Source organism: Typopeltis vanoorti, chromosome 7 (assembly GCF_054136105.1).
Source record: "Typopeltis vanoorti isolate ZY-2024b chromosome 7, IOZ_Tvanoo_1.0, whole genome shotgun sequence".
Lineage (NCBI taxonomy): Eukaryota > Metazoa > Arthropoda > Arachnida > Uropygi > Thelyphonidae > Typopeltis > Typopeltis vanoorti.
The window spans coordinates 93,824,738-93,838,224 of NC_143555.1; the positions used below are offsets into that span (position 1 = coordinate 93,824,738).

The 13,487-nt window shown below is 34.3% G+C and overlaps 1 protein-coding gene across 1 annotated transcript in view; it reads right to left on the reverse strand.

Annotated features, from left to right (window-relative positions):
* Window positions 1-924: 924 nt before the first annotated feature.
* LOC150104872 (myosin light chain kinase, smooth muscle-like) overlaps window positions 925-13,487 on the reverse strand; it is a 65,765-nt gene continuing 53,202 nt past the window's right edge. The window contains exon 11 of the mRNA XM_090396032.1: window positions 925-1,407. The gene's annotated coding sequence lies outside the window, so the exon portion shown is untranslated. The remainder of the gene's footprint in view (window positions 1,408-13,487) is intronic.

The window sequence follows — 13,487 nt, forward strand, 5'->3', positions numbered from 1 at the left end:
GTAGAGGAGAGTGTAGGGATAAGGTGTTATTGAGCTATTAAAGCTCTAATCATGGTAGAAGAGTAACAGCAATAGCCGAGCCTCAGTTAGAACTTCATTGGCTACAGCATTGCCATCCATTACCCTCCAAGAGTTTCATCCATTACTTAATCCCTCCGTTATCACGATAATATTGTCTAAAATACAAACTTGTTCCTTTCAATTTGAATTTACTAGTTTTTATGTTTCCGTAAATGCCTTGAAAAAGCCAGAAAGTTTTTGTCTCCGTAAATGCCTTGAAAAAGCCAGAAAATGTTCCTTTCAATTTGCATTTACTAGTTTTTATGTCTCCGTAAATGCCTTGAAAAAGCCAGACAGTTTGCTGGCGAAACTGGTAGGCGCTAATGTAGTTTGTTTTTTGTAATGTACAAGTTTGTACTTTAATTATATAAATAAACGGCCAAATATGTTTAGTTTAAACAATAGTTTGTTTTTGTAATGGTCAGTAATAAATAAGTTTGTATTTCAATTATATAAACAGCCAAATATGTTTAGTTTAAACAATTTGATAATATTGTCTGTTTTAATATATCTGTTATCTAATAAATTAAGTTTAGGTGTTGGACATATTTTAACAGAATTAAAACAACAAATTAAATAAATTATAAAACATTTATTATTATAATAAATATTTTTTAAATTTATTTATTATTTATAATTTAGTTTATTTTTGTTTTAATACTGTTAAATAGACTTTTATTTGTATTTATTTACAATTTCTTTTTAATTTTCTAAATAAAAAGATGAAGAGATTTTACTACGAAAATTAATATAAACTAATTAATATAAAGATTAAACATTTGTGAATTTCTTTAAAAGCAAATCGTCAAAAATTAAAACATCTGACTTATTTTACACAGAAAATACATCCCAATACAACACAAGGCAAATTTTTAAACAATTTTATTGATTCATGTATAAAATTTATTTTACAATTAATTTATAACAACTCCACGATTCTGACTGGTTCAAGATTATTGAATTTTTTTTTTTTTCATTAACACGATAATTCTTATTGCACATAAGTTTTCAGTTTGTTATTTGCCTTCCTCAGAAAATATTACACAAACGAAATCCCCCATTGGAACGTATACTTAGAGGGACTGACATGGGAGTGTTAGACCTGACAAATATTACAAGTAAGCTTTGTCGTTAATTGAAAGGTGAAGTCAGGACGGAAAGAGGAATGTGTTCAACAAGCAGGCAGTTACCGTCCTAAGTTTAGACACAATCACATACACCGATCAAAGGCGATAAACAATAGTTACGAAAGTAGAATCAAGCAGCCAAGTGTATGATTCAATCTGTGAGAAGGTGTGATTAAGGCTTTTAGTAGAGAGGCCTTTTTGAACTTTCTTCATAGTTCATCTGAAAAAAAACAAATATTAATATAAATAAGTATGCCACATCATTTTTAAATTATTTTTCAAATTTTTATTTGTTCGAATTCGTTTTATTCAAATTCATTTCAAATTTGTTTTGCAATGAAAACAGCTTTTATGTCATTTATGTCACAAACTAGCAGGAGATAAATGCGACCTTAATAATACAAATATAACATTAGGAAAGAAATAAGGGTTTATTTATAGTAATGTTATTTATTATTTTATTGGTAGATTTAAAGTAATTTCTTTTTTAATTTTGTTTTTAATTTTAGCTTATTTATATAAAAGAAAAAACACATTAAAAATTTAATAGTTTTGTTCACCGAGCATGCTAACGTGCAAATTCAGGGAAACTTAAGCAATTAGGGTGGAAGCAAGTGAGTTTGTGTGAAGGCAACTATGAAGCGAGTGAGTGTGAGAATGACAAGTGAAGAATCTGGTCTCTCAATTCTAGTCAATTCAGAAAGTAAAGACAGGTATCTATATACTTGTACTAATGCTACAAGTATCAGAATCAAGAGGGAGGAGTTTTTGGCATTGATTCGTGCAACCTGGCCAAAGGTTATAGGTATTACTGAGACTTGGCTAACAGCAGATGATGTAGTTACACGGATTGAATGTGAAGGATTCAGTATTTTCAGTGAAAATAGAGAAGATATAATAGGCTGGGGGATGCTGCAGACGATAGCAGATGAATTGCAACTAAACATAATAGGAAACAGGAGGGAGGGTGGCTGTTCATTTTAAGCAATCTGGTGTGAGATTAAGACCAATAAGACAAAATAAATAGTTGGTTGTTTCTATAGGCCAGAGAATTCCACAGATGATCTGGATGACATGCATCGCCAAATTAGTACAATGAGTACAAGTAGAGTGATTATTATTATGGGGGACTTCAACTATGGATCCCGTGGGTTTCTTGGGGATGAGGAAGCGATGGAGAGGATTCATAGGGGAATGACCAAGATAGTGACTGGCATGTGGAATGTTTCCTATGAAGATAGATTGAATGTGTGCGGATTGCAGAAGTTGGTTGATAAGAGACACAGAGGGAATACGATAGAAACATTTAAGTTGCTTAAAGGCTTTTATAGGATAGGTGCAGGGGAAATGTTTCAGTACTTGGCTAGAGGGACCAGAACAAGGATTCATCCCTAGAAGTTGAATAAAGGTGTGGTCAGTGGGGGTGTAAGGACTAGATTTTTTGCTTCGAGAGTCGTTAATGAGTGAAATAGGTTGCCACAGTCAGTTGTGAGTGCTTTGTCTGTTAATGGGTTCAATGAGAGGTATGCTAGATTGTGTGGAGAGACTGGGTCTCTCGCGATGAGTCTTCGGACTCCATGGAGGTGTTCGTATAATAATAATAATAATAATATTATTATTATTAATAAATATTGTCTTCATAAATATAAGATTTTTAGATAAAAAGAAAATAACAGCACTACTTATAATTGTATGGTTGTCATTGTAATGGCATTACAATTTAATATGATCATCATCACGAACCATGGGCTCATTGCCCGTTGGTGTTCGATGCCTCCTTCACTATCTTCTTCCACCTTTCTTTTTCCAGTGCAAAGTGTAAATTTGCACATTCCACACCACTCCTTTATGTCGTCTATCCATTCTCTGTATGGTCTACTTCTTCTATTCACACCATCCATAATACCAAACACGAATGTGTTTATCTTCCGGTCCTCACTCATTCTACAGATGTGTCCAAATAATTGCAACTTCCATTTTATAATCTTCTGCATTAGATTCTCCTTTGGTTGTATCTTCCGATAGAGCTCTTCATTTGTGACTTTCTGTGCCCATCCTATTCTTAGAATCTTCCTGTAACAAACTCTTTCAATTGCCAAAATTCTTTTTCTTGATTCCTTATTTATTACCCACGTTTCAGATCCGTACAGTACACCACTGAAGATGCATGTTTCCAGCACTCTTAGTTTTGTTTGCAGACTGATCACTTTACTTTTCCAGATGTTATCCATAGCATTCAGATTTGTTCTTCCCTTTGCAATCCTGATTTTTATTTCTTTTTTACAGTCCAAATCATATGTCATTATACTTCCCAAATATGTGAATTGTTCTACATTTTCTATATCAATTCCATCTCCATCCACTTTTATCTTTTGTTTCGTGTTCTCATCAAAAACCATTGTCTTTGTTTTTTCCCAAGTTCATAACAAGTCCAAATCTTTCCCCTTCCTCGTTTAACAGTTTCAATGTTTTTTGAAGTTCTCTTTCTTCTTCTTCAATAAGAACAATGTTATCTGCAAATCTCAGATTGTTAATTCTCATCCCATGCACTGATATTCATTTTGCATCTTCCTTCATTTTATCCATTGCTCTTTCTAAACGTGCGATGAAATGCTTGGTGAAGTTGGGTTCTCCCTGTCTAGTACCTCTGCTTGTTTTAAACCATTTCCCTAAATCATCACCTATTCTAACTGCTGCAACTGCATTCTTATAAACATCTTTTAATATAGCTATTAGTTTTCTTTCAATTCCATAGGATTCTAGCACTGCTAATGTCACTTTCTGATCAATACTGTCAAATGCTTTCTGAAAATCAACAAAGCAGTTACATATGTTTTTGCGTTTTCTCCTAGCTTTCTCTACTATTAACCGTATTGCAAAATCTGTTGAATTGTAGTTCTGTCTTTCCTAAATCCTGCTTGCTCGTCTGCAAGGTACGCTTCCAATTGTGTTCTCAATCTTTCTGTCAATATCGTTATCATCACCTTACCAAGATGACTTGTCAAGGCAACTGTTCTATAATTTTTACATTCTAGCTTATGTCCTTTCTTGTATAATGTGACTAATATCGATTTCACCCACTACTCTGTCATTTTCCCTTCTTTCCATACCATATTATATGGTGCATTTCTGTAACCATAACTTTCGCCACCATATTTAATCATTTCTCCAGTGATGTTATCATTACCAGGACACTTGTTGTGTTTTTAGCCATCCTATTGCTTTTTCTACCTCTCCTCTTAAAATGTCCATATCATATCATACTCATTACCTGGTGGTGATAGCTGCTTCAATTCTTCAGTCTGTTTCCCAACGCTATCTAAATATAGTTTTTCTTCATATAACTCACTACAGTATCTTTTCCACCGCTTTACATTTTTATCTTTAATCATCAATACTTTGCCTTTTTCATCTTTAATTGTAGTCTGTTTTGTTTTCCACCTTCTATTAACGATTCTAATCATTTTGTACACCTCCCTAGTTTTATGCTCTCCACAGTGCTGTTCTATATTATTGCACTGGGCTTCTAACCATTTCATCTTATCCATTCTGACTGCTTTTATCACCTCATTACACTTTCTTCTACATTGCTCCTCTATTTGTTCTGATGTATCCCTTCTTATCTTCAACATTCTTTTCTCCTGTACTAACTTCAGTGTTTCTTGTCTAATCCACTTCTTCTTGAACTTCTCTTCTTCTGGTACTGTTTCTTCAACTTTATCTTTTATCGCCTTCATTACTCCTTTCACTCTTAGATTCGAATTTTTTTTTCTTTGTCCACACTTTTAAGTTTCTCTTCTAACACTGTTCTCTACCTTCTTCCTATTTCTGCTTCACTTATTCTTGCTGTATCTCTTCGTCTCTGATGATGGAGTTTATATTTTATTTTTAATTTCAACTTGATGTTTGCAATCAATAAACTATGATCCGAGTCTATATCTGCTCCTTGAGAAGTTCGACACTGCTGTACTGATGTTATCCATCTTATTTTAATCATAATCATATCAATTATGTTCTTGATTTTCCCATCATTTAATCGCCACGTCCATTTTCTACAGTCCTTTTGTTGGAATCGTGTGTTACAGATCATCATCTCATGGTACACAGTAAATTCTAACATTTTTTCACCCTCGTTCATTTCTTTCTCCGAAACCATATTTTCCCATGATACTCTGCCAACCATCATTATCTATTCCGACTTTGGCATTCCAATCTCCTTCAATAATTAGTACATCGTGCTTTGTTTCTATTTTCTCTGTCAGATCTTTGTAAAATATTCAATATCCTCATCTGTGCTGTCATATGTGGGCGCATATATCTGGACTATTGATATATTAAATGGTTTTGCTTGAAATCTTGCTACCATGATTGGCTGGTTTGTATCCTAACAGTGCCTGATTTAGTATGATAGGCAATCATATTTCTTGATATGTGTAAAGAAAGACATACAGAGAAGTAAATGAATGACTTATGAGTTAATTATAATGTGGAAATTCCATTTTAATTTTTTTTTTCATTATAAATAAACTATTGCAGTTCCTTATATATCCTTATAAGGACTGGCTTAAAGGGGCGAAGCAAGAACTTTTTATCTTCCCCGTTATCTGTAGAGGACAGTGTAGGGATAAGGTGTTCTTGAGCTATTAAAGCTCTGATCATGGCAGGAGGTTAACAGCAATAGCCGAGCCTCAGTTAGAACTTCATTGGCTACAGCATTGCCATCCATTACCCTCCAAGGGTATGGTGGTTCTCACCGACCCTATTGCAGTTCTGAAGTGGCTTTAAAAGTTATGTGTGTCTATAACAGTCTTGGGATGGTGTAAAAAATAAATAAAATAATAATTTGAAAACCTTAGCCCACGTATGGTACTAACGTACCATACAGTTTTTACAGTTTTCTTTACAATTTTTTGGTTTGCAGTTTTTTTGAGTGACATAAAAAAGTAAAGGTATACGATGACTTTAATGTTTGCATGGTAAGGATGAAAAGAAACGAATTTTTAATTGCAATAAATTTTGCGTCCGGATGATATAATTCTGTTGACTTTCACCGGCATGTATCTTTCATCTTTCAGCGAAATATGTTTTTATCAGCCTTATGAGATATAAGATTTAAGCATAATGAAATATTAGTCATTTTAAGAAGGGGCTTCATTATTCATATCAAATCAAAAATCGTTCTATGAGAAATCAGATGCTTTATCATCATTATGACATAAAAGCATAATAATTGACAATTGACAATTGACATTTATTCTTTAAGGGTGAAGCAAAATGCTTTTCATATTCCCCGCTATCAGTCGTGGTTACAGAAAGGGTAAAATTTACGAGCAGTTTGCTCGCCCTGAATGGGCATGGAAATTATGTATCGCTATAGGAGGCTAATATAGTTTTTGGTCTTCTATATTTAAATATGTCTGTTGGCTCGTATGCTGCAGCTTGTTGAACCAAATCGTTGGGATGTGTGGACGTCTTTAGAAAAAATTTGGAAGCTAAGGATTGTAGATAAGAGAGAATATAGGGAATATTTGTGTCTCTGTGGAGTTGGCTATTTCTAACATACCACGGGGCGTTCAAAATCATTCTCAAGCACTTGTTCTGCACTCGCTGTATCTTAATAATGTTAGTATTAGAGGTGTGGCTCCAGGCTGGAGAGGCATAGGTGATTATAGGACGAATCGTCATCTGGTATAGCTGCAATTTGATTCTGTTGCTGAGTTTGCTATTTCTATTAATTAGCGGGTCGATCTGAGCTATGGCTTTAGATGCTTTTGCACATGCAGACTTGATATGTTGGTTGAAAGATAGCTTTTTGTCGAGAATCACACCCAGGTAATTTGTTTCTTTCTGCCAGGGAATTTTAGTATTGAATAGTAACACATCTCCTGCAGGAGACATTGGCTGTTTTGAGAAGAGAACCGCTGAGCTTTTCAGGGGGTTGACTTCCAATCTCCACTTGGAGAACCAACCCTCCAGCTTTAGAAGATTTTCTTGAAGCTTCCTGGTAACGAAGTGGGGTCTGAGAGATCTGGTTAGTATTGCCGTATCGTCCGCAAACAGTGCTAAAATGGAAGTCATCGGATTGTGTGGGATGTCTAAAAACATAATAAAATGCTAGTCATTTTAAGAAGAGGCTGCATTATTCATATTAATAAAAAGTGTATTACAAAATTTATTATTGAAATCTAAATTTTTAAAAATATTTTATATTTTTAAGCAGTTAATTTAAGCGTATAAATTCCTTTTTTATTCTATATAAAATATTTACTTTTGATTCGAAAATTATAATGTTAATTTATTTTAATTTATTTATTATCAGAATGGTTTCCAGTCTCAATTAAATGAAAATGTTTTGCAATAGGTATACAGAGTCCCTCTACAAAACAGTCCTAATTTAAACAACGAGTTTAAATTAGGAATAAGATTTAAACAACGAGTCCAAACAAAATAGTAATATCGCTCATGAAAATAAAATATAAAATATGTTTAATTTAGAAATGGTAGTAATTAAGGATTATGTATATGTATCAGTGTTCAAGTGAATTTACGCCTATTCCAAAAGTGGTTGGAATTATTATCGTAAGGCAAAATAAATAAACAAATCAATAAATAAAGTAAAGCATAAATAAATAAAATGAGATATAAATAAAATAAATATGAATCACAAATAAATGAAAATAAACAAATAGAAATAAATAAATAATGAAATAAATAATAATAATAAAGAAATAAAATAAAGAAATAAAAATATAAAAAATCAGCTAACGTCTTATTCCCTTATAGGGAGTTTTAGCCCTATCTAATTTTTGGAGACTGAGTGGGCAATACAATCTCCACTGGTAGCCAATAAGAGATATCTGACCCAAATCTATTACTAATTAAGCAGCCTGCACCTGCAGTGTAGAGACAGTTAACAAGTGCCGCCATCTTGTGGTACCTAACCCTAACATAATATTTTTAATGTCTGAAAACCGTGTGGGTTCCACAGTCGGGTTTCTTGAGTTTCCGGGACGAAACACGCGCTTTCCCGGGTTACGGATCGACTAACTCGAGAACCGGTCGAAAAAAGCCTTAGAAAAAGTTCCTCTAGTCAGTGACTACAATTGAACTCGTGACACGGGCGGTTTAGCCCTGAGAGTGCAAACACCACTTCTCCTGAGCTACACAAGCTCCTTGAAAATAAAAATAAATAAATACACACAGAAAGTCGACTGCATTTTATTTACACAGATTGTAGAAGCAATTCTACTAATAAATAGGACAGTGGAAATAGTTGCTCTGTTTCCGAGAGAGAGAAAGAGAGAGAGAGAGAGAGAGAGAGAGAGAGAGAGAGAGAGAGATAAAACTCTTCTTTCATCGATATAAAAAACAGCATTTTCTATTTTTACAGTGGGAACCCCAAAATTTTAAAATAGTAAGAAATACTGATGGAGTTGGATAACTAATGCTATTTAGTCAGGATCAATTGTTTTGATCTTACATGTGAACTTACAAAAGAAGTAAACTCAGATATAAGCTATCCAGTAAGTAATTGGATGAAAAAAAATTGTAAATGGCATTATAACATAACAAAACATCATATGGCTTTATTGGTGTTTATGTTTTACTAAGTTTTGTAATCTATTACTATTATTACAGAACAGACGCTTATATACCTTGCAAATTTATGACTTGAATTTACAGGCACTTAATTTACACTTTGGACTGTAAGGTTTGAAAAACGGTAGTATAAACTATCAGTAAAATATAAGTTATAACTAAAAAGGCATTCATGAATAAATGTTCAAGACGAATGAAAATAATGCAAATTATGTAATCGAACTTGTCATTTTCACATTTTCCTCCACATACTTCTCCTTCAGAAATAGACGCGTATAGTTTGCAAGTTATTGATTAGTGATATTACATTCAGCAGGTTGTGAAGGGTGCTGATAATGTCTATGATGCCATATTAGCAAGAATTGCTAGAAAGTTCTCAGTAATCGGAAGAAGTCATAATTTTTCTAGTGTTTCATTTTTCTCTTTGCCAAGTTAGTTGGTATTTGATACAAGGGAGACTCCCCCCCCCCCCCCTTCAGTATAAAGATCCGGAATTCGCACGATTTCACACGGTAATGGTTCGGACTTAGGAGACGAGATGACGTCGGTTTACTGTTATATTTTCGAAAGCATTTCATCTGCACACGCCTGCATAGATTGAAGTAATCAAATGTTTCAGCGATGACGAAGATGGAGTTTCAGGTAAGAAAATGAAAATGCTTCTTGTGCAGATGCACCAACCAAAATCTTTGCTTAATGTTGTCAACAATATCCAGATGATAACGGCGATCTTTTTGAAAATATACCTATTCTATTTGAGCAATGAAACACAAATAGCATATATTTATTACTGATACTTTATATAATTGAGACATACTGCTTTATTGTATATTTTCAAAATGATCGTCGTTATCATCTGGATATTGTTGACAACATTAAGCAAAGATTTTGGTTGGTGCCTCTGCACAAGAAGCTCCTGTCAGATGTTCAAGTGGATACTCTGTGATTCTAATTATCCAAAGAGATAAACTAACAACTAACCAAGCAGTGGCATTTAGGATTCCTCTTTTTCTTACATAGAAAAATGTTTTCGTATATAAAATTAGAATCAACAGAGGGCCCAACATTATTTTTTTCACAAGATCCCTAGCATCAACAGTTTCTTCTAACAATCCCATCAATATAATACGCCATTGGATATCTAATTACGCCAAAGTGCATGACTGCGTTTACTGACATTGAACTAACATCCATTTTCCCATGCCAACAATCCCAGCCTATTCAAATCTTTCTGCAAGTACTCCATATCAGCAGCAGCATTCCTGATTATCCTACCTCTATTTGTATCTTCATCAAATAGTGTATCGCCTGTCAAATCCTTCTCAATTATCATTAATGTACAGATTGAATAACAGTGGACCAAGGACTGATCCTTGTAGTACACCATTAGTTACCTTAAATCTTGCAAACTCACATCCCTCGTATATCACTTTTTGATATCTGTTATTAAGCCATCCTCTTATCTACGCTAATATTTCATAATCAAAACCCATATTCTCCAATTTATGCAATAATCTCCATGCTGTATTCTGTCAAAATTCTTAGCAAAATCCAAAAGAATCATAGTGTGTCCATTCCCCATTTCGAGTTCAATAGTAATATTATTATAGAATATGAGCAGGATGCAAAAACATGACCTTTCCTTAGTAAACCCATACTGTTCATCGCAAAGTAGAAGTTCACTGTTAACCCATTTCTGAATGCGAGTCTTGACCAATTTTTCCATAATCTTCACCACCACTCCTGATATACTAATTGGTCGCTAGTTGGAAACATCGGTCTTTGAAATTCCCTTGTGCAATGGGATTGCCATACATTCTTTCCATTTCTGCGGAATCTTCCCTATTCTGAGACTCATATTGTATAGCCTAGTCAAAGGAATGGCCAGTTCAGTTGAATACTCTTTTAGCATCCGTGATGATATCCCATCAGTCCCTATTGCTGAATTCTTATTCAGTTTTGCAACAGCTGTAATATCTCGTCCTCATACAATAGAAGTTCTTTATTCAGTGAAGAGGTAATAGTGAGCTCAATGTTGCATACACCAAGTTGAGAGCTTTAAACAAATGGGCACTGATTAATTGAACAACCTCTTCTGCGTCTGTCACTCTCAAGCCATCTGCATTTAGAATAGTTATTCTATCATATTCATTCTTTCTTTTACTTGTAGCTTATAGATAGACTACTTATGGATTTTCTTCAGCATTCAGAACCAGTTTCTTTTCTTACTCAGACTTAAGTTTCCATACAACAGTTGTAACTATTCTAGCATGATGCTTATAATTTTCATAATGAACATCATTCTAATGCACTCAGTATTCCTTCCACATCACCCTTTTCTTATAGAAGTCTGGCTTAATAAGATTAAGCATGCATTTGACTCCTACTCAATTTATTCTTCGAATTCTAGGAACACATTCTGATATCGCATCATTTAAGTATTGTTTAAATGCTTCTCATGAACTCTCACTATTCTTTTCATCCGTCAACTGATCCCATTCCACTGAACTGAGTATACTTCTCAGTTGGTCATAATTTCCTGCATTGTATTTCACCATGGAACCTTTTCTTTGTGGAACATTCATAAACTTAGTTACTTCTCAAGTGAGTACCACATGATCACTGTCACCAACCGGAGGCAGAATAGTTACGTCTTTAACTGAAACTCCCTCTGACACTATAATTAAATCTAGCAGTCTTTGACGTCGAGTTCCTTCTGTCATGATGCTTGAGGAAGTTGTCTCGCAACAGCTCAATAAATGCATTTTCATTCTTCTCATGAGATTCTACTGCTACCCAATCAATATTTGGATAATTAAAGTCTCCCATTATGATGGTGATGCATTTCTTCATCACTAGCAACCAATCCACCAGGTCTGCAACAACACCCCCACTATGTAATTGATTATGTTAGATTCCACCTCACATCAGATGGCTTCCAAGGTACTGCCACATGAAAAACTGTTACTAGTACTACAATCATAGATCTCGCTATTAACTGGCTTCAAGTCATCCGATATCATTAGCAGTGCATCCCCTCCACCCTCTCCTAACCTGTCTAACCTTCCTAAAAATAGTGTACCCTTTACAATCAATACCGGTTAGTCAGGTCTCTGATTCTGATAATTCATGATAATTCAGGTCTCACTAATTCCTACAATCTGAGGTCCCAACATATTGACTAGGGCAACAAACTCTACCCGCTTTGTTTCTGATACTCCTAGCATTCGTGTACAGACATAATAATCTACCTGCACATTCTTTTGTGTACTCTTGTCTGCAATCTGCATGACACAGTTGGACAACTTACAGATCGGTATTCTTGTCTAGTCTCCTCTATAATAATAATAATAACAATAATAATAAAGACTATTTGACAGGTTGTCTTAATCTTGAATGCCTGCTGTTAATTGAAAAAAAATATGACTCAGATAACAGCTGTTTCTGCCCTATTATGCGAGCTCTCCATACTAACTGGCAATCTTAATAGTTGATAGTCTAAATACCTTAATAGGTACCAGTTCAAATTATTATTCATGTATTTATTATTTCATTAGTACAAGGGCCAAAATGTAGTTTAAGCATTACATGACATCCAAGTTTGCAACTTTATTTATTTATCGGATGATAAATAATCCAGTTAGAGTTGAGACTTATGATAGCAATACTAGTAATATTTTTTCATGTAGCAGTGAGTTTGAAGCCATTCGGTGCGAGGTGGAGTCTAACAATGACCTCATTATGATAATCATGAGCGAGACATGATTATCCTAATGAGGGCGTGAGTTTAATTATCTGAATATTGATTGGGTAGCTGTGAAATCTCATGAGGAGAAGAATGAAAATGAATTTATTGAGTTGTTGCGAGACGACTTCCTCAAGGAAATCGAAGTCAACGAGTGCTACATCTAATTAGTGTAGGAGAGGATTTCAGTTAAAGACGTAACTATTCTGCCTCAGACAGGTAACAGTGATCATAGCGTACTCACTTGAGAAGTAGCTTCTTCATGAATATTCCATTCAGAAAAGGTTACATGTTGAGTCACAAAGCAGGAAATTGCGACCAACTGTTGAGTATGCTGGATTGTAAGCCATGGTATTATTTGTTGAATGGGAAGGATATCGACAGTGCATGGGAAGACATTTAAAAATACATAAATGATGCATTATCTGAATATATCTCTAGAGTTCGAAGAATAAATAGGGTAGGAGTCAAACGGATGTGTAATCTTATTAAACAAGAGATTCGTAAGAAAAGGATTACGTGGAAGGAATATTGTGTGCATAAAGATGATCTTAATTATGATAATTATAAGCAAGAGGCCAGAAGAGTCACTTGTACGGAAGTCTGAATATGAAAAGAAACCGCAATTAAAGACAATACAAAAATTTCTCTCGTTATTATAAAAGAAAAAGAAAGAATGGATATGAAAGAATAACTGTACTGATTGCAGATGGTGTGCGAGTGACAGATTCAGAAGAACGTTTTCAGAAGCAATTATTTAACTAATGAATGCGCTAAAAGCTATCGACCTGGTGTACACAACATTGAGCTCACTGCTGCCTCTTCACTGGATGAAGAAACTGAGGTGTATGAGGACGAAGTATTAACGCTGTTGCACAAACTTAATAAGAATTCAGCAATAGGGACTGACGGGATATTAGCATATATGCTAAACGATGATTCAGTTGAACTAGCTA